This window comes from Bos grunniens, chromosome 1 (assembly GCF_055505025.1).
Source record: "Bos grunniens cultivar Pamir isolate PY7600 chromosome 1, Bosgru_T2T1.0, whole genome shotgun sequence".
NCBI classification, from domain to species: domain Eukaryota; kingdom Metazoa; phylum Chordata; class Mammalia; order Artiodactyla; family Bovidae; genus Bos; species Bos grunniens.
The window spans coordinates 8,897,109-8,918,413 of NC_141165.1; the positions used below are offsets into that span (position 1 = coordinate 8,897,109).

A 21,305-nucleotide genomic window follows, 5' to 3' on the forward strand; every position below is an offset into this window, starting at 1 on the left:
TATATATATATATATATCCTCTTTTTCAGATTCTTTTCCATTAAATATAATATTGAATATAGTTTCCTGTGTTGTACAATAGGACATTGCTATTTATTTTATATGTAGTAGTATCTGTTAATCCCAAATCCCTAATTTATCCCTCCCTCTCCCTTTCCACTGCCTTTTCTAGTTACAGAAAGAAGCAGAAAACAAAGTCAGGAAAAAAAGCACTTCTTTAGATATGAAAAGAGGGGACTTGCTTCATGGTTGAACATTATTATGAAAGTGTTGAACTAGACTATTGAACAATAGAATCAAGAAGAGAAATAAATCACTGAAAATCAGAGGGAAAGTTATACTTATTTCCTGATAATATGGTTGAAAGCCTAGAAAATCTAGTTCAATAAGATGGTTGGTTAAAAACAAACAGACTTCCCAGGTGGCCCAGGGCTAAGACTCTGCACTCCCAGTGCAGGGGCCTGGGTTCGATTCCAAGGACACTAGAACCCACACGCCGCAACAAAGATCCCACATACCGCAACTGAGACCTGGTGAAGTCACATAAATATATAAAAAACAAATAAATAGATAGATGATAGGGAGATAGAGAGAGATGTAAAACTTTTATAAAACAAGCAATAGGCATTGCATTCAGATCAAGGCAGGATCTGTTTAAGGACACAGAAACTGCAGCAGTTGTTGTAAGAGAGAGTAGTTAACATGAGGAATTAGTTAAACAGGTATTGGAGGATGGAGAAAAGGCGAAGGTGATTGTAGTAGGCAGAATAATGTCCCCCCAAAGATGTCCACATTGTAACACCCAGAACCTGTAAACATGGAGGGTGACAAGGCAAGAGCAACTGAGGTTACAGGTGGAGTTAAGGTGTTAATCAGGGGACTCTAAAAGACCCTGATGCTGGGAGGGATTGGGGGCAGGAGGAGAAGGGATGACAGAGGATGAGATGGCTGGATGGCATCACTGACTCAATGGACGTGAGTTTGAGTAAACTCCGAGAGTTGGTGATGGACTGGGAGGCCTGGTGTGCTGCGATTCATGGGGTCGCAAAGAGTCGGACACAACTCAGCAACTGAACTGAACTGAACTGAATAGGGAGAGTGGCCTGGATTCTTCAGGTGGGCCCAGTTTACTCTCAAGGGTCTTTACAGGGGGACGGGGTGGGGAGGGGATGTAGGGAGGAGGCACCAGCGGAGAGCTGGCAGCCTGAGAAGGACTTAGCCCAGCGTTGCTGCTGGCTTTGAAGGTGGACAAGGGGAATGAGCCCAGAAATGAGGCATCTGGAAAAGGCAAGGATTCTCCTCAAGAGCCTCCGGGAGGGACCAGCTCTGCCAACACCTTGATTTCAGCCCAGGGAGAGCAGCACTGGACGCCTAACCCCCACAACCGTAAAATGGTAACTTGGCGTTTTGTTTTATGTTTTGGCCGTGCCCTGCAGCACGTGGGATCTTAGGTCCCTGTTGCTGTCATTCAATCACCGAGTCACGTCCGACTCTTTGTGACCCCACGGACTGTAACATGCCAGGCTCCTCTGTCCTCCATTGTCTTTCAGAGCTTGCTCAAACTCATGTCCACTGAGTCAGTGATGCCGTCTGTCGTCCCCTTCTCCTCCTGCCCTCAATCTTTCCCAGCGTCAGTGTTTTTTCCAATGAGTCGGCTCTTTGCATTAGGTGGTCAAAGTATTGGAGCGTCAGCATCAGTCTTTCCAATGAGTATTCAGGATTGATTTCTTTTAGGATTGACTGGTTTGATCTCTTTGCTGTCCATGGGAGTCTCAGGAGTCTTCTCCAGCACCATGGTTTGAAAGCATCAATTCTTTGGTGCTCAACCTTCATTATGGTCCAACTCTCAGATCCATACGTGACTACTGAAAAAACCATAGCTTTGACTAGAGACCTTTGTCAGCAAAATGATGACTCTGCTTTTTATATGCTGTCTAGGTGTGTCACAGCTTTCCTTTCAATTTCATGGCTGCAGTCACCATCTGCAGTGATTTTAGAGCCCAAGAAAATAAAAGCCGGTCACCATTTCTGTTTTTCCCCCATCTATTTGCCATGAAGTGATGGGACTGAATGCCATGATCTTAGTTTTCTGAATGTTGAGCTTTAAGCCAGCTTTTTCACTCTCCCCTTTCACCCTCATCAAGAGGCTCTGTAATTCCTCTTCACTTTCTGCCATTAAAGTGGTATCATCTGCGTATCTGAGGTTGTTGATATTTCTCCCTGCAATCTTGATTCCAGTTTGTGATTCACTCAGCCCAGCATTTCTCATAATGTACTCTGTATATAAGTTAATTAAGCTGGGTGACAATGTACTGCCTTGATGTCCTCCTTTCTCTGACCAAGGATCAAACCTGTACCCCCTGCACTGAAAGCATGGAACCTTAACCACTGGACTCCCTGGGAAGGCCCTATTTTGCATTGTTTTAAGCCACTAAGTGTGTGACCATTTGTTGCCGGAGTCACAGGAAACCAGCGTGGGGACAGTGAATTAATACAAAGAAAGAAACATCAGGAAGCAGCTGAGCTCTGCAGTGTTGGAAGCAGGGGAAGAGCTGAGAGGTCTGAAAGCTCAAAGCACAGGTCTGCAGAGCTAGGACCACTGAAGGTTGTGGGGGGCTGGCTCAGGGGGTGCAGACTGGCACCAACACCAGGGCCCTTGAGGGTCCTGCAAGGTGATACCAACAAGATGGCAAGCAAAGGAAGATGTGAGCTCACCTTCTCTAGCCTCGTGGTCTCCCTCTGAGCCACTGCTAACAGAAACGAAAGCACAGTCAGCTTCCAAGGGAGAAATGTCATGGGAATCCCCTGGCGGTCCAGTGGTTAGGACTTGGCACACTCCCTGTGAGGGGGTGGGAAGAGGAAGCCCAAGTTTGATCCCTGGTGGAAGAACTAAGATCCCACAAGCCTTGTGGTGTGGCCAAAACAAACACAAAAAAGGTGAAATGCAGGTACGAGCATCCCTGTCTCGTTCCTAATCGTAGAGGTAAAGCTTTCCGTTTTTCTCCACTGAGTATAATGTTCCTTGTGGATTTGTTGTATGTAGCCTTTATTATGTTAACGTTATGTTGCTTCTGTAGCCAGTCTATTGAAGGTTTATATATGAAGAGAGGTATTTTGTCAAATGCTTTTTCTGCATCTGCTGAGATAGTTGTGTGATTTTTATCTTTCATTTTCTTAGTGTGAGGTGTTATGCTTATTGATTTGCATCCATGGCACCCCAGGGATGAAACCCCTTGGGTCATGGTATATAATCTTTTCTATGTGTTCCTGAATTCGGTTTGCTAATATTTTGTTGAGAATTTTTGTATCTACATCCATCATGAATATTGGTCTATAGTTTTTCTCTTGGGATGTCCTTATCTGGTTTATCAGGGCAGTGCTGGCCTTGTGGAAAAAGTTTGGAGGTACTCCCTCCTCGATTTTTTGGAAGTGTTTAAGAAGGACCTGCGTTAATTCTTCTTTGATGTTTGATGGAATTCGTCTGTGAAACCATCTGGGCCTGAGGTTCTCTGTGTTGGGAGATTTTTGGTTTCTGGTTTAATCTCTGCTCATTTGGTCTCAACACTCTCACTTGACACAGTGTTGGAAGGCCTACCCAGAGCAGTGAGACAAGGCCAAAAAAATCAGGAAGAAATAAAATTGTGGTTTGCAGATGATCAGATTCTGTATACAGAAAATCCCAAGAGTCAGCCAAAAAAAAAAAAAACAAAACCCATTGAAAGTAATCAATGATTTTAGTAAAGTTGCAGGATACAAAATCAATGTGCAAAAATCAGTTTGAGATGGATCTTTCCATCACTGGCAACAGAAACACACCCTAACTGATACATAAAGCTGCAGTTATTTAAAACAGTATCAGTAGATATATCCCTAGGTAGATTTATGGGACAAAAAAGAATAGAGAAAGAGATTTATGGACATAAGGAAATGTATGAAATAAAAAAAAGGTGACTTCAAACTAATTGGGCAAAGATAAATTACTCGAGGAAAGGTGTTGAAGTGCCTGGCCAACTTTGGAAAATAAAGCTTAACTTTCAACTTCACTTCTGACACTGCCATAAAATCAATCTCATAGAGATCAAAGATTCACTCTTAAAAATAAATGATAAACCAGAAGAGAAAGAGTGAACATTTTTATAGTCTTGGGGTGACAAAGGCCTTTCTAAGCAGAAAGAGAAAAAACAAACTTAACTATATACAACGTAGAATTTAAAGCTAGCAAAAATTACACATAAAAAATCAAGACAAACTAGGGAAAAAAATAATAATACATATATAAAGGCACTGATAAACTGATAAGAAAAAAAGCTAAAAAAGAAAAATGGAGGAAAGATGGGCATAAAAACAGCAAATTAAAAAAAAATTAATGGGTGACTTCCCTCGTGGTCTACTGGTTAAGATTTTGCCTTCCAAGCAGAGGGTGCCGGTTTGATCCCTGGTCAGGGAGCTAAAATCCCACATGCCTCATGGCTAAAAAACCAAAACATAAAACAGAAACAATATTGTAACAAATTTAATAAAGTCTTTAAAAATGGTCATCATCAAAAAAAAAAAAACAAAAACTGTTAAAAACTTAATGGAAATTCCAAATGAAAGCAAAAGCGACTGATCTGATCTGATCTGATACCAAAGATTTCGGGATGCGGGGTAGCTCCTCTCAGCCGCACTTAGTGTGCCGGTCGTCGCAGCCGCAACCCCACCTCCAAGGAGCCGTGGCTGCGTGGGCGCAGGGGGGCCTAGAGGAGCTATCCCACGTGGAAGGTCAGGAAGGGCGGCGGTGAGGAGATACCCCTTGTCCAAGGTAAGGAGCAGCGGCTGCGCTTTGCTGGAATAGCCATGAAGAGATACCCCACGCCCAAGGTAAGAGAAACCCAAGTGAGACGATAGGTGTTGCAAGAGGGCATCAGAGGGCAGACACACTGGAACTATACTCACAGAAAACTAGTCAATCTAATCACACTAGGACCACAGCCTTGTCTAACTCAATGAAACTAAGCCATGCCCGTGGGGCAACCCAAGACGGGCGGGTCATGGTGGAGAGATCTGACAGAATGTGGTCCACTGGAGAAGGGAATGGCAAACCACTTCAGTAATCTTGCCTTGAGAACCCCATGAACAGTATGAAAAGGCAAAATGATAGGATACTGAAAGAGGAACTCCCCAGGTCAGTACGTGCCCAATATGCTAATGGAAATAACTCCAGAAAGAAGGAAGGGATGGAGCCAAAGCAAAAAAAATACCCATCTGTGGATGTGACTGGTTATAGAAGCAAGGTCTGATGCTGTAAAGAGCAATATTGCATAGGAACCTGGAATGTCAGGTCCATGAATCAAGGCAAATTGGAAGTGGTCAAACAAGAGATGGCAAGAGTGAATGTCGACATTCTAGGAATCAGCGAACTCAAATGGACTGGAATGGGTGAATTTAACTCAGATGACCATTGTATCTACTACTGCGGGCAGGAATTCCTCAGAAGAAATGGAGTAGCCATCATGGTCAACAAAAGAGTCTGAAATGCAGTACTTGGATGCAATCTCAAAAACGACAGAATGATCTCTGTTCATGTCCAAGGCAAGCCATTCAATATCACAGTGATCCAAGTCTATGCCCCAACCAGTAACGCTGAATAAGCTGAAGTTGAACGGTTCTAGACCTACAAGACCTACAAGACCTTTTAGAATGAACACCCAAAAAAGATGTCCTTTTCATTATAGGGGACTGGAATGCAAAAGTAGAAAGTCAAGAAACACCTGGAGTAACAGGCAAATTTGGCCTTGGAATACGGAATGAAGCAAGGCAAAGACTAATAGAGTTTTGCCAAGAAAATGCACTGGTCATAACAAACACCCTCTTCCAACAACACAAGAGAAGACTCCACACATGGACATCACCAGATGGTCAACACTGAAATCAGATTGATTATATTCTTTGCAGCCAAAGATGGAGAAGCTCTATACAGTCAGCAAAAACAAGACCAGCAGCTGACTGGGGCTCAGACCATGAACTCCTTATTGCCAAATTCAGATTTAAATTGAAGAAAGTAGGGAAAACCACTAGACCATACAGGTATGACCTAAATAAAATCCCTTATGATTATACAGTGGAAGTGAGAAATAGATTTAAGGGCCTAGATCTGATAGATAGAGTGCCTGATGAACTATGGAATGAGGTTCATGAGATTGTACAGGAGACAGGGATCAAGACCATCCCCATGGAAAAGAAATGCAAAAAAGCAAAATGGCTATCTGGGAGGCCTTACAAATAGCTGTGAAAAGAAGAGAAGCAAAAAGCAAAGGAGAAAAGGAAAGATATAAGCATCTGAATGCAGAGTTCCAAAGAATAGCAAGAAGAGATAAGAAAGCCTTCCTCAGTGATCAATGCAAAGAAATAGAGGAAAACAACAGAATGGGAAAGACTAGAGATCTCTTCAAGAAAATTAGAGATACCAAGGGAACATTTCATGCAAAGATGGGCTCGATAAAGGACAGAAATGGTATGGACCTAACAGAAGCAGAAGATATTAAGAAGAGATGGCAAGAATATACAGAAGAACTGTACAAAAAAGATCTTCACGACTCAGATAATCACGATGGTGTGATCACTCACCCAGACATCCTGGAATGTGAAGTCAAATGGGCCTTAGAAAGCATCACTACAAACAAAGCTAGTGGAGGTGATGGAATTCCAGTTGAGCTATTTCAAATCCTGAAATATGATGCTGTGAAAGTGCTGCACTCAATATGCCAGCAAATTTGGAAAACTCAGCAGTGGCCACAGGACTGGAAAAGGTCAGTTTTCATTCCAATCCCAAAGAAAGGCAATGCCAAAGAATGCTCAAACTACCGCACAATTGCACTCATCTCACACACTAGTAAAGTAATGCTCAAAATTCTCCAAGCCAGGCTTCAGCAATATGTGAACCGTGAACTTCCTGATGTTCAAGCTGGTTTTAGAAAAGGCAGAGGAACCAGAGATCAAATTGCCAACATCCGCTGGATCATTGAAAAAGCAAGAGAGTTCCAGAAAAACATCTATTTCTGCTTTATTGACTATGCCAAAGCCTTTGACTGTTTGGATCACAATAAACTGTGGAAAATTCTGAAAGAGATGGGAATACCAGACCACCTGACCTGCCTCTTGAGAAATTTGTATGCAGGTCAGGAAGCAACAGTTAGAACTGGACATGGAACAACAGACTGGTTCCAAATAGGAAAAGGAGTACGTCAAGGCTGTGTATTGTCATCCTGCTTATTTAACTTATATGCAGAGTACATCATGAGAAATGCTGGACTGGAAGAAACACAAGCTAGAATCAAGATTTCCGGGAGAAATCTCAATAACCTCAGATATGCAGATGATACCACCCTTATGGCAGAAAGTGAAGAGGAACTAAAAAGCCTCTTGATGAAAGTAAAAGTGGAGAGTGAAAAAGTTGGCTTAAAGCTCAACATTCAGAAAACGAAGATCATGGCATCTGGTCCCGTCACTTCATGGCAAATAGATGGGGAAACAGTGGGAACAGTGTCAGACTTTATTTTGGGGGGCTCCAAAATCATTGCAGATGGTGACTGCAGCCATGAAATTAAAAGACGCTTACTCCTTGGAAGGAAAGTTATGACTAACCTAGACAGCGTATTCAAAAGCAGAGACATTACTTTGCCAACAAAGGTCTGTCTAGTCAAGGCTATGGTTTTTCCTGTGGTCATGTATGGATGTGAGAGTTGGACTGTGAAGAAGGCTGAGTGCCGAAGAATTGATGCTTTTGAACTGTGGTGTTGGAGAAGACTCTTGAGAGTCCCTTGGACTGCAAGGAGATCCAACCAGTGCATTCTGAAGGAGATCAGCCCTGGGATTTCTTTGGAAGGAATGATGCTAAAGCGAAACTCCTGTACTTTGGCCACCTCATGCGAAGCATTGACTCATTGGAAAAGACTCTGATGTTGGGAGGGATTGGGGGCAGGAGGAGAAGAGGACGACAGAGGATGAGTCAGTGGATGGCATCACTGACTCAATGGACGTGAGTTTGAGTGAACTCCGGGAGTTGGTGATGGACAGGGAGGCCTGGTGTGCTGGGATTTATGGGGTCGCAAAGAGTCGGACACGACTGAGCGACTGAACTGAACTGAACCGAACTACCAAAGATTTCACTGTGTGTTAAACTGACACACACATGGTTGGTGGGAGTGTGGACCACTTTGACCGCTTTGTAGGCATTTGAAAATACAGATCACCCTTTGGCAGATGCGTTATCTTTTGACTTCGTGGTTTCTAGGCCTTATCCAGAAGGAATCCTTTCACATGGAAGCAAAAGTAGCTGCCCAAGATATCCCTTGTAGCATGTGTCTTCACTCGTGTGTGTTTGTTTGCTCAGTCGTGTCTGACTCTGTGACCCAATGGACTGTACCCAGCAGGCTCCAATGTCTGTGGAATTTTGCAGGCAAGAATGGCTGGAGTGGGTTGCCATTTCCTACTCCAGAGGATCGACCCAGGGATCGAACGCGTGTCTCTTGCATTGGCAGGCAAATTCTTTTACCTCTGAGCCATCTGGGAAGCTCTTGTCGTCTTCACTACCAAAAAAAGAAAAGGAAAAAAGTGAAAAGATGACTCAGGGGCACCTAATGGGGGAAATGATTAAGGAAACCATGCTAAGACCACTAAGCACCTATTAAAAACTCTTCCCAGGCTTCCCTGGTGGCTCAGTGGTCAAGAATCCATCTGCCAATGCAGGGGACATGGGTTCAATCCCACATGTTGCAGAGCAGCTAAGCCTGTGCACCACAAGTGTTGAGCCTGTGCTCTATGGGCCAGGCACTGCAACGACTGAGTCCACATGTTGCAGCTACTGAAGGCCACGCACCCTAGAGCTGGTGCTCCATAATAAGAGACGCCCCAGCACCCCAACTCGAGAGTAGCCCCTGCTCGCCATAGCTGGGGAGAGCCTGTGCCCAGCAATGAGGACCCCATAGACTGTAGCCCACGAGGCTCCTCCGTCCATGGGATTCTCCAGGCAAGAATACTGGAGTGGGTTGCCATTTCCTTCTCCAGGGGATCCTCCCGACCCAGGGATTGAATCCGGGTGTCCTGCATTGGAGACAGACTCCTTAACCTCTGAGCCACAAAGAAGACCCAGCATAGCCAAAAATAAATAAAAAACCAAACTCTCCCCAAGGTTACAAATGGCCTTTACTTTCCAAAAACCACTGACCAGTGTTCCTGTCCTTAACCTTGCTCATTATGGTCGCATGGGAACCACCCCATCCTTTCCGTAAGTCTCTTCCTTAGACCCGAGGACACGTGGTCGCCAGGCCCTCCTCCCGCTTGCCGCCTGCTCTACTGCAGTCTCTTTGCTCTTCTTCCCCTCCAGACCCAGATCTCCGTCCTTGGCATTTTTCTGTTCCTTGACTGGTGAGTTTGTTCAGCCCCTGATTTTAAAATTTCATTCACATGCTGCTCTTCCAGAGTGCCAGGTCTGACTACTCCACAGCCTCCTCCATTTCCGTACTCACAAGTCTCCTAGCATCTCCAGCAACACGGCTGAAAGAAACCAGGCTTTCTTCTCAGACCGAAAGGTTCCCCCATCTCGATCCATGGTGTCACTGGCCTCTTAGTCCTGAACCCAGCATCGTCCGTGCTTTCATCTTGCAACAATTGGGCAGTGAGACGCTGGAGAGATGCTGCTAGTTGAGCGCCTGTCACCTTTTCTTCCATTTCTTCGTACCAACAGGATTCCAGTTTTGTTTGGAGGTAGCCCTGGGCTTCCCTGGTGGCCCAGAAGGTAAAGAATCCACCTGCAATGCTGGAAACCCAGGTTCAGTCCCTGGGTTGGGGAGATCCCCTGGAGAAGGAAATGGCAACCCACTCCAGTATTCTTGCCTGGAGAATCACATGGACAGAGGAGCCTGGTGGCCTATGGTCCATGGGGTCACAAAGAGTTGGACACGACTGAGTGACTAATGCGACAACGAGCAATGTACCCAGAAAAACACATTTATATTTCCAAGCCTCTTATATCTAGACCTGGGCCAATTAAATATAAGTGGAAGTTGCTAAGGCTTCTGGAAAGCCATCTTTAGCATCTTTTTTATCAACCCCTGGAACACAGATGTGACACTGGTGGCATGCAGCCACTTTACGGCCACAAAGCAACACACACGATGTAGTTGTTTTTTGTGTTTAAATCTTTCGACCATCCGATACCAAGTATATACAGTAAGGTGCCTTTTTAAAAGTGACAATTTAAGTTTAATTGATTAGCTACCGTTTGTCCAGAAAACTGATATTAGCCATCCTTGTGCTTTTGCATTCCAGGTCCAGCTTCTCTGTCCTCCTACATTGGAAATTGGGGAATTTCCTGGCAGTTCAGTGGTTAGCACTCAGCACTTGTACTGCAGGGGGCCCAGGTTTGATCCTTGGTCAGGGAACTAAGGTCCCACAGGCTGCCTGGTGCAGCCAAAAAAAAAGGAAATTAGCTACAAACAGACTAATCAATGTCCTCAAGACTCAGTAAACCATAGGATCCCCTCCTGTTCCCTTCATCTTGAATGCTGGTCTGCTGCAGTGTGATTTTTAAAGGAAAAAAGGAAAACTAATAAATCTGAGAGCTCTCTGAGCATCCAGAAGTTGACACCTTCTCTGATCCTCAGCCTGGAAAATGGGGAGCCAGTAACCAACGTACACAGAAGAAATCCCAACTGTAACTGGTTATGAAGCTCATAAATATGCACCTCCAGGCACCCCGGGAGGTGGCCACAGTGTTTCGTGTTTCAGAATGTCATTGCAAATGGGGCCCACTTGTAAAAACACTTTTTCCACTGAGCATTAGCACCACCGAGAGGGGGATCAATCCGCTGGACTCCTTACAAGGGAACAAAAAAAGAAGAACCTTTCAGCCAGGCGTTTTATTGACTTTTTAACACACGCTGGTCACCGCCTTTTGGTTTTTGCATTTCCACAGTAATTTCCTCTCTTTACTCCACTTTTTATCTCCAAAGGTACATTTTCTTTTTTCTAAATGGACTAAATAAATAAGTCTGTGAAAGGTTGACTTCGTAGCAGGATATGGGGGACATGTTGAGCTCTCCGAGCAGGAAATGTACTTGCCAGGGAGTCGATAAAGCATCTCTCTTTGGAGGTGTGTTTTGGAATCCGGGAAACAGCCTGAGTCTGTCTGGCAAGAGGAATAGCATTCAGCAGCCCCGGGCTCGGCAGGACGCTCAGACGCGGACGCAGGTCTCAGCAGAACAGCCTAGAAGGTGTTAGTGATACGCTGAGAGCCCGCGGGGAGGGGAGTGCCCGGTTATATATGACTCCTGATGATGGGGGCTTGTGGGGCCTCCCACCACCTGCCTAATTCTTGGAAACCTCTCTCTCCTGAACCAAGGCTTTGGCTTCCGTTTGATCTGGATGCTTCCAGAAGGGACTATCTTAGGGATAAGGTATGGCCGTGCAAGTTAAAACCCCAGCTGGCATCCATGTGATTTATTTAACAGATGCTGTCCTCCTGGTGTTAAAGCTACAGAAAAAAAATAATAATAATAATATTAAGTCTGTTTGCTCCCAGCTTCAGGGCACATTGGCAAGTGCTGTCTCTGGCTTGGATGTCGCATCAGGCAAAGGGAAGCCCCCACAGAGCTTCTGCTTCTGCCTGGCAGGGCCCCCGCCCCAAGTTTCAGGCTGGATGCTGGTAACAGCAGCTCCCTGCTCAGGAGACCTTGAGATGCTCAGGCCCAAGTTTCCTCCTCTGTAACCGAGGGCACCAACAGAGCAGCCCTGAAGTCCCAGCCCACTCTGTGTTCTCTGGCTGCCAACATTTTCTGCATTCTCAGGAGGAAGGGGGGAAAGGGAGAGCGGTGGGTGTGCAGGGAGCCCCTCCAAGGGCCCCTAAGACTCGTGGCATCTCTCCCTCTAGTGGGAGAAGGGCAAGCACAAAATCACTGGGTCCAGACAGACTCGCAGGCTGACCTTCAGAATACCCAAACCGGTTGCTATCTGTATCCCCAACTGGTGCGGTCTGGGAGGAAACCCCAGGAGTCAACTCATGGGTTTGTTCTTTTTTCTAACTGGAGGATAATTGCTTTACTGACTCATTAGAAAAGACCCTGATGCTAGGAAAGATGGAAGCGGGGAGGAGAAGGGGACAACAAAGGATGAGATGGTTGGATGGCATCACCGACTCAATGGACATGAATTTGAGCAAACTCCGGGAGTTGGTGATGGACAGGGAGGCCTGGCATGCTGCAGCCCACGGGGTCTCAAAGAGTTGGACACGACTGAGCGACTGAATGGAACTAATGGAATTCCTTTACAACGCTGTGTTGGTTTCTACTGTGCAACAGGGTGAATCTCTCATAATCATATATGCCTTCCCTCTTGAGCCTCCACCCCTGTCCCCCCAGCCCAAGTCATCACAGAGACACAGGCTGGGCTCCGCATGTGATACAGCAGCTCCCCACTAGCTGTCTATTTCACACGTGCTCATCTATATGTGTCAACATAACTTTCTCAGTCCCTCCGACCCTCTCCTTCCCCTTCTCTGTCCACAAGTCCCTTCTCTACGTCTGCATCTCCATTGCTTCCCTGTAAATAGGTTCATCAGTATTATTTTTCTAGATTCCACGCACATGTGTTAATATACGATTTTTTTATTTTTGGCCGTGTTGAGTCTTAGCTATTGCATGTGGCATCTTCCCTTGTAACGTGTGGGCTCTTCACTGTGGTGCACGGTTTCCTCCAGTTGTAGCTCAAGAGCTTCTCTCTAGTTGTGGTATGTGGGCTTAGCTGCTCCGTGGCTTGCAGGATCTTGTTCCCTGACCGGGGATCAAACCCATGTCCCCTGCATTGGAAGGCGGATTCTAAACCACTGGACCTCCAGGGAAGTCCCTCTCTTCATTGTTTTGAATGCAGGTAATCTTCATCTTCAGATGACTCGAATGGGCACCAGGCTAAGCAAACTACTGTTCGTGCTGGAGTGATTTCAGAGCCAACAGGACTACATGTCCAAGCCCAAGTAACAGGGACAGGGACCTGGGTAGGTTGGTAGGAAGGGAACAGGTGATGGAAGGTGAGAGGGAGATGAAAGGGACGGGGGGGTATGGTTGTATGGCAGGGAAATGGTGCACGGATGGATGGATGGATGTTGATTGGAATGAGGCTGGGTCATGGCAGGTGGATAGGTGGATGGGTGAGTGTGTGTCTACAGAAAAGAGACCGTTTTCATACTAGCTTTTTTTGGCCACGTCGGGAGCAGCATGCAGAATCTTAAGCTCCCTGACCAGGGATAGAACTCCTCCCCCTGCAGTGGAAATGCAGAGCCTTAACCACTGGACCGCCAGGGAAGTCGCTTCGTAATAGCTGTTAGAGAGAAACAATCAGTGTTCACAATGATTCCAGAAAATCCTCTGGCTAAACAGCAGGTTAAGAGACAAATGTTCCTCACTGGTTTAATGTTTTCCACCTTGTGAGTTTGCTCTTCACAGAACTTGTCTCTTTCAGCAAAGTTTTTACTATTTCCCAGCTGTCCTTTGTAGAGTCACACGACAGAGCCTTTCGTACCTTAATGGCTCATTCATTCAACAGCTGGAGGAGGCAATGGCACCCCACTCCAATACTCATGCCTGGAAAATCCCATGGACGGAGGAGCCTGGTAGGCTACAATCCATGGGTTCTCAAAGAGTCCAACAGCACTGAGCAACTTCACTTTCACTTTTCACTTTCATGCATTGGAGAAGGCAATGGCAACCCACTCCAGTGTTCTTGCCTGGAGAATCCCAGGGACTCGGGAGCCTGGTGGGCTGCCATCTATGGGGTCGCACAGAGTCGGACATGACTGAATCGACTTAGCAGCAGCAGCAGCAGCCTTCAACAGCTATTTATTCATTGTCTCGATTTTGACAGGCACCATGCAATATGTTTGTTCTATTTTTTTCCTCTCCAAATAAAAGGGAAATCCTGACAGTCTAGGCAGACAAAAAGCATACAAGTAAATTAATTTATAATCATACACTGTGATCAGTGCCATGAAGTCATGAGAGAATGACAGGTGGGTCTCATCCGGGAAGAGGTTAGTGAGGACCTCTTGAAAAGAAGAGGTTGAAGCCAAGACCTGAGGGTCAGCAAAGAGCCAGCTGGGAGTACAGCAGCGAAGGGGCCTCCAGGCAGAAGGTGTGGCATACGCAAGGCCCTGTGCAGGCAGAGCGCTCGGTGTTCAGGTCAGACAGACGGCCAGGACGGCCCCAGTGTGCTGTCCGGGCTGACCTCATATACAGCGTGTTGGTACCATCCCAGGTTCATCAGGTATCTTAATGTATCTACCCAAAGTGCCCTGGGGCAATCTATTTCAGGGTCACCCTGAGGATAAGAGGCAAGTGATAAATACATCAGAGGGGAGTTTGGGAGCCAAGCGCGCTGGCTGCATGAGGAATTCTGTCTCTGCACACTGAGAAACCACTGGATAGGGCTCTTGTAACTTCCTCAGGTACCTTGTACACGTAAAGGCAGCTGGGAGATTCAAGACCAGGAATTTCACCATGATCCGTCCATAAGTTAAAATCTCTTTCCTGAGCGTGTCAGACACTGTGCTATGCACTGGAGATTTTAAAAATGAAAAAGAGAAAAAAAAATTAAAAAAAAAATGAAAAAGAGAAGACAAACAAATGGCTAATAAGCACACAAAAAGATGCTCAGCATCCTGTCATCAGTGAAATGTGAATCAAGACCACAATGGTAATTACCATATGTACTGGTTTAAGATTTTTTTTTTTGATGTGGACCATTTTTAAAGTCTTTTCTGAAAAAAAAAAAATAAAGTCTTTTCTGAATTTGTTACAATATTGCTCCTGTTTTATGTCTTGGTGGGGGTTTTTGTTTGTTTTTTGGCCACGAGGCACGTGGGATCTAAGCTCCCCGACCAGGAATCGAACTCACTGATTGACCCGGTGCACTGGAAGGGGGAGTCTTAACCACTGGACCACAGGGGAAGTTCCTGTGTTCGTTTCAGGCTGCTGTAACAAAGAACCACGAGCTGGGCAGCTTAGACGACAGAAAGGTCTGGTCTCCCAGTTCTGAGGCTGGAAGTCAAAGACCATGGGTGTGGGCAGAGTTGGTTCCCTCTGCGGCTGTGCGGGCCCCTGAGGCCTTTCTCGCGGGCTTCTCCGTGTCCTCTTCTCCCTGGGTCTTGATGTTGTCTGCCCTTTGTGCATCTCCACCCCTGTGTCCAGATTTCCCTTTCTCATAAGAACACAGGCGTGTTGGATAAAGGCCCACACTGAACTCGTTTTAACTCGATTGTCTCTGTAAAGATCCTATTTCTAAATAAAGATCCTATCTCTAAATAAAATTACATTCTGAGCTGCTGGGCTTAGGATTCCAATGTATCTTTTTGGGGGACACAATTCAACCTGTTGTGCTATTGTTGTTGTTGTTCAGTCGCTCAGTCGTGTTCAGCTGTTTGCAACCCCATGGACTGCAGCACGCCAGGCTTCCTTGTCCTTCACTGTCTCCTGGAGTTTGCTCAAATTCATGTCCGTTGAGTCAGTGATGCCATCCAACCATCTCATCCTCTGTCGTCTGCTTCTCCTCTGGCCTTCAATCTTTTCCAGTATCAGGGTCTTTTCCAATGAGTCGACTCTTCACATCAGGCAGCCAAAGTATTAGAGTTTCAGCGTCAGTCCTTCCAGTGAATATTCAAGGTTGATTTCCTTTAGGATTGACTGATTTGATATCCTTGCTGCCCAAGTGACTCTCAAGAGTCTTTTCTAGCACAATTCAAAAGCATCAATTCTTCAGCGCTCAGCCTTCTTATGGTCCAACTCTCACCTCTGTACATAACTACTGGAAAAACCATAGTTGACTATAAGGACATTTGTCCTCAAAGTGATGTCTCTGCTTTTTAACATGCTGTCTAGGTTTCTCATAGCTTTTCTTTCATGGAGCAACCATCTTTTAATTTTGTGTCTGCAGTCACCATCCACAGTGATTTTGGAGCCCAAGAAAAGAGAACTGATGACAGACTCAGATGGATACTTGTATACTAGGGTTCATAGCAACATCATTCATACTAGCCCCAAAGTGGAGACAATCCAAGTGTTCATAAGCAAATGAATGAATAAACACAATGTGTTATACCTATACACTGGAATATTATTTGGTCATAAGAAGAAGTTAAGTTCTAGTACATACTGCAACATGGATGAACCTCAAAAATATTATGCTAAGTGAGGTAAGCCAGTCACAGAAGGACAGATAGTGATGATTCCAGTTATACAAAACATACAGAATAGGCAAATTCATACAGACAAAGTAGAACAGAGGTTGCCAGAGGCTGTGGGGTGAGAGGAATGGGGAGTTGCTGTTGAATGAGTACAGAGCTTCTGTTTGGGGTGATGGAAAAGATCTGGAGATGGTGGTGGTGGTAACAATATAATGAATGTAATTAATGCCACTGAGTTGTATACTTTAACACATTGTTGATCAGGGGGATTTTTGCAGAAATTAATGTCTGTGGTGATTCGTTATGTAAGTGACTATTGAAGCATCTCTGGTGAATAAAGTTCTGGTAACAAAAAACATTGATACATCTTTGACAATAATAAATTAAAATGGCTAAAATGACAAATTTCGGGCTTCCCTGATAGCTCAGTTGGTAAAGAATCTGCCTGAAATGCAGGAAACCCCGCTTCGACTCCTGGGTTGGGAAGATCCCCTGGAGAAGGGATAAGCTACCCCACTCCAGTTTTCTGGGGCTTCCCTTCTGGCTCAGCTGGTAAAGAATCCACTTGCTATGCAGAAGACCTGGGTTCGATCCCTGGGTTGGGAAGATCCCCTGGAGAAGGGAAAGGCTACCCACTCCAGTATTCCAGCCTGGAGAATTCCATGGACTACATAGTCCATGGGGTTGCAGAGTCAGACACAACTGAGCAACTTTCACTTTCACTTTCTTTCATAACTTTAAAAGAGAAGATCCAGTCCCTGCTTTCTATGGGCTCTCAGATGGGTGGTGGGGTGGGAGTGGCATAGAGATGGAGCTGGAGAGAGAGCTGGTTCTGCTCCAGAAATCCCCCTTGGGAGCGGACTTGGGGGCAGCATCACCCTGGACAAGGGCCGGAAGGAGTGGCTCCCAGGCACTCTGGAGGTTCAGGTGGTGATGGGTGGGAACCCCAGGCCGTGCAAGGGCTTGTCCAAGAGAGATCAAGGTGACTTCTTGTCAATGGTTTTCAAATCTAAAAGCAAAACACTGTTAAAGGAAAAACATCAATCAATTTAAGAAAGAAATGGGCTTCCCTGGTAGCTCAGAAGATAAAGAATCTGCCTGTAATGCAGGAGAGCTGGGTTCAACCCCTGGGTCAGGAAGACCCCCTGGAGAAGGGAATGGCAACCCACTCCAATATCCTTGCCTGGGAAATCCCATGGATAGAAGAGCCTGGCTGGCTACCATCCATGGGGGTCACAAAGAGTCAGATACGACTGAGCTACTAACACTCAAGAAAGAAAGAAATGGGCTTCCCAGGTGGCCCTAGTGGTAAAGAACCTGCCTGCCGACACAGGAGACTTAAAAGACTCTAATCCGATCTCTGGGTTAGGAAGATCCCCTGGAGGAGGGCATGGCAACCCACTCCAGTATTCTTGCCAGGAGAATCCCATGGACAGAGGACCCTGGTGGGCTACAGTCGATGGGGTCGCATAGAGTCAGATAGAATTGAAGCAACTTAGCAAGATAGGCACCCACTCCACTGTTCTTGCCTGGAGAATCCCAGGGACGGGGGAGCCTGGCTGGCTGCCGTCTATGGGTTCGCACAGAGTCGGACACGACTGAAGCAACTTAGCAGCAGCAGCAGCAAGATAGGCATGGAAAATTTTATTTGCACCAACCTGAGGGTTACAACCTGGGAGACAATCTTCCAGAAAGCTCTGAGGATCGTTCTGCCTGTTACAGCACAGTTATATACATTTTTAAGACAAAGCATTATACATCATTATACACATTGACAGTTCATACAATCTAGAGCTACATGTACAAAGCAAGTAGTGGGTTATGGCTCACTGTGGTCCCTTAACAATTAAAAAGGAAGGTTATGTCCTAAGGAGTTGTGACCCTTTATGAAATTAAGCAGGAAGTTAAGGAAGTCTGGTTAATGCAGCATAAGACACACGGAAGGGGAGGGAGGAGGCCCAAAGGAGCCAAGAAAACGTTACGTCTAAACTTTCTTGTCTTGCCAAAAATATGAATTTTATTTCACCATTCCTGATGCTCAGTGAGCGTCTACTATGCAGAAGGCCCTTCACCATCTCATTTCCTTCTCAGAGAACCAAGGAGACGAGAGCGGTCAGCACCCTGGCCTTCCCCAGGGAACCTGAGGTGCAGCGAGGCCACGTGACTTGCCCATGGCCACAAGCATTAATCGGTGGGGACGGGCCTCCAGGCCAGTTCTCTGGGCCCAGGGCCGCCCCCTTTCTGCCAAGGAGAGCCCAGCAGATCCATCCAAGCTGCCAGGAAGGGGTCCCGGGCCAGGCCAGGCAGGCGGCCACAAGCTCAGTCTCCCCTTTGGGGTCCCCCTGAGTGTGTTGGCAGCCCCAGGCCCTCCACTGCATATTCCGCCAGCACTCAGGGCTCAAGCGGACACATCTAGGAACAGAAAAAAAGACCCCAGGACAACGGACCAGCCCTGATTCCTCCAGCATCTCAGCTGAGCCTTGAATGGCTCGTGCCCAGAGAAACCAACTTCCCTCCCCAAGGTGGCTGGTAGGTGTGCGTCCCCACTGAGGCCCTCTTTCTTGCCTTCTTTTTAAATATTAATATTTGTTTACGTGGCTGCCCTGGGTCGTAGCTGCCGCATGCAGGATCTTCATTGTGTTTGTGGCACGTGCCATCTAGTTCCCTGACCAGGAATCGAACCTGGACCCCCCGCTCCACCGCATTGGGAGTGCAGAGTCTTTGCCACTGGATCACCCCACGAAGTCCCAAGGCCCTTCTTTCAACTCTCTCGTTTAGTGAAGCACAGCATGGCACCCCCATGTCACACAGAAGAGAGCTCTGGTTGCACAATTTGCTGCGCTGCTGAGCAGATAAGCGCAAGAAGCCAACCCAAAGCTGCAGGTGAAGGCCAGGCCGTCAGGGTAACAGACCTGGTGTCCGCCCACCTCGCCAGCCGCGACCCCCCAAACACCCTGCGGGTCTCACACCTTTTGCGGAGGCCTCTGGAGAAGGCAATGGCACCCCACTCCAGCACTCTTGCCTGGAAAATCCCATGGACGAATGAGCCTGGTAGGATGCAGTCCATGGGGTCGCTAAGAGTCAGACACAACTGAGCGACTTCACTTTCACTTTTCACTTTCATGCATTGGAGAAGGAAATGGCAACCCACTCCAGTGTTCTTGCCGGGAGAATCCCAGGGACAGGGGAGCCTGGTGGACTGCCATATATGGGGTCACACACAGTTGGACGTGACTGAAGCGACTTAGCAGCAGTAGCAGCTGGATGGCCAGATGGTGTCTCCTCCGTCTGCTGCGTCAGCCAGGAGACAGGAGACCCCTGATGAAGCTGAAGGTCTGGCCTTAGAAGTAAAAATGGCCAGTGACTCACAGCCGAGCGGGGACCGGACAGACCCAGGTCTGTTTTCAGGCCAGGCTGCCCCTCGACGCTGTCATTTCTGCTGCTGCTGCTGCCGGCGTGGTTTCCACCACCGGGGCGGGCCAGCAGTTTGGCAGCTGTATGTTCGGAGACCCTGCTCTTCCTGGAGCATGTTTAGCCTGGAAAAGAGAGCACCCTGAATGAGGCGGTGGAATTCCATGACACATTGGAACAAGGGTGTGCGCTGCTCTGTGTGGACATAAGCAGACCTGGGTTTGATTCCATAGGTGGGAGATGCGTCCACCTAGGCTGAGCAGGGATGGAGCACAGGGTGGTGAGCTCCCCATCACTGGGAGGGTCCAGGTTGAGGCTGGGTGAGATGAAGCCTCAACACACAGCAACCACACTTGGGAGCAGGGGGGAATTACCTGAGCAGGACTGCTGGTGGTGGTCAAGGGCCTGGCCCTGGGGCTCTGTTTTCCTGGAAGCCAGTTCGGCCTCTGCCCCTCATACAGCCCAGCGTGGGCACCTACCCCTCCTGGGCCTCGGACCCTCCTCTTCCTGTAAGAAGGGCAATTGGCCAAACATGCGCGAATCCCACCACGCTGATGGCTTCCAGCTCTGTAACTCCAATCTCTAAGGCCCTCCTGGTGTGCAGTCTTGGATTTCATGTCACGAGTGAATAATCACAGTCATCAGAGTCAGAGTAGCTACAGGGACTGTCATCTTGATTTCCAGAATGCTCCTCAACTGTGGGCACCCCCCATTCCCACACCAGGCCAACATTCTGGCCCAGGCCCATCACCACTGCTCGGACCATTGCAGTCGCCTCCTGAGGGGTTCTCTGCACCATTCTCAGTGTGCATGCAGAGGGCTCTTTCTAAAACACAGCGGGGAGTGGGTGCCTATGAGGGGTTCCCCTTTGTACTTTGAATATATTCAGGCTCCTCTCCATGCTTAACTGCCCCCATCTCTGAACTCATCACACACCATTTACTGGCTGGTTCACAAAGCTCCATCCACATGAATATCAGTCTATCTGTCTATTCCTGAAAGGTCAGGCCTTCCCACCTTGGGATCTTTCTGGCTGTTTCTTCTACCCATACGTCCTCATATTTCAAGCCTTGGCTTAAATATCTTCAAGTCAGTCCTTGCCCTGCTGCTAAGTCTGCTAAGTCGCTTCAGTCGTGTCCGACTCTGTGTGACCCCATAGACGGCAGCCCACCAGGCTCCCCCGTCCCTGGGATTCTCCAGGCAAGAACACTGGAGTGGGTTGCCATTGCCTTCTCCAATGCATGAAAGTGAAAAGTGAAAGTGAAGTCGCTCAGTCGTGTCCGACTCTTAGTGACTCCATGGACTGCAGCCTACCAGGCTCCTCCGTCCATGAGATTTTCCAGGCAAGAGTATTGGAGTGGGGTGCCATTGCCTTCTCCAAGTCCTTGCCCTACCCCATCCTAAAGCCCTGTAGCATGCACCCATGAGGAGGCGTCACGCTCAGTGGTGGAGGCGATGGAGGTGTTACTGGAGCAGGAATGGCTGATGTGTTTGAGGCTCGGTGGGTGGGGGGCACCTACTCCATGCTTCTCACTGAATCGGCATTGCAAGTCCGTGAGGAAGGGGCACTCTGTCATCTCATGTTACAGGTGAGCAAGACAGGCAAGGCTCAGCAAGGCTGAGCAACAAACCCTTGGCCACACAGCAAGTGGCAGAGTTAGGGTTCAAGCCCAGACAGGCTGGCTGG

At 47.2% G+C, this 21,305-nt stretch overlaps 1 long non-coding RNA gene across 1 annotated transcript; it reads left to right on the plus strand.

Annotated features, from left to right (window-relative positions):
- The first annotated feature begins 1,149 nt into the window (after window positions 1-1,149).
- LOC147378926 (uncharacterized) lies at window positions 1,150-11,353 on the plus strand. Its single transcript, XR_015167668.1, has 2 exons — window positions 1,150-1,394; window positions 10,309-11,353. It is a non-coding gene; the product is annotated as an uncharacterized LOC147378926 (long non-coding RNA).
- The last annotated feature ends 9,952 nt before the right edge of the window (window positions 11,354-21,305 follow it).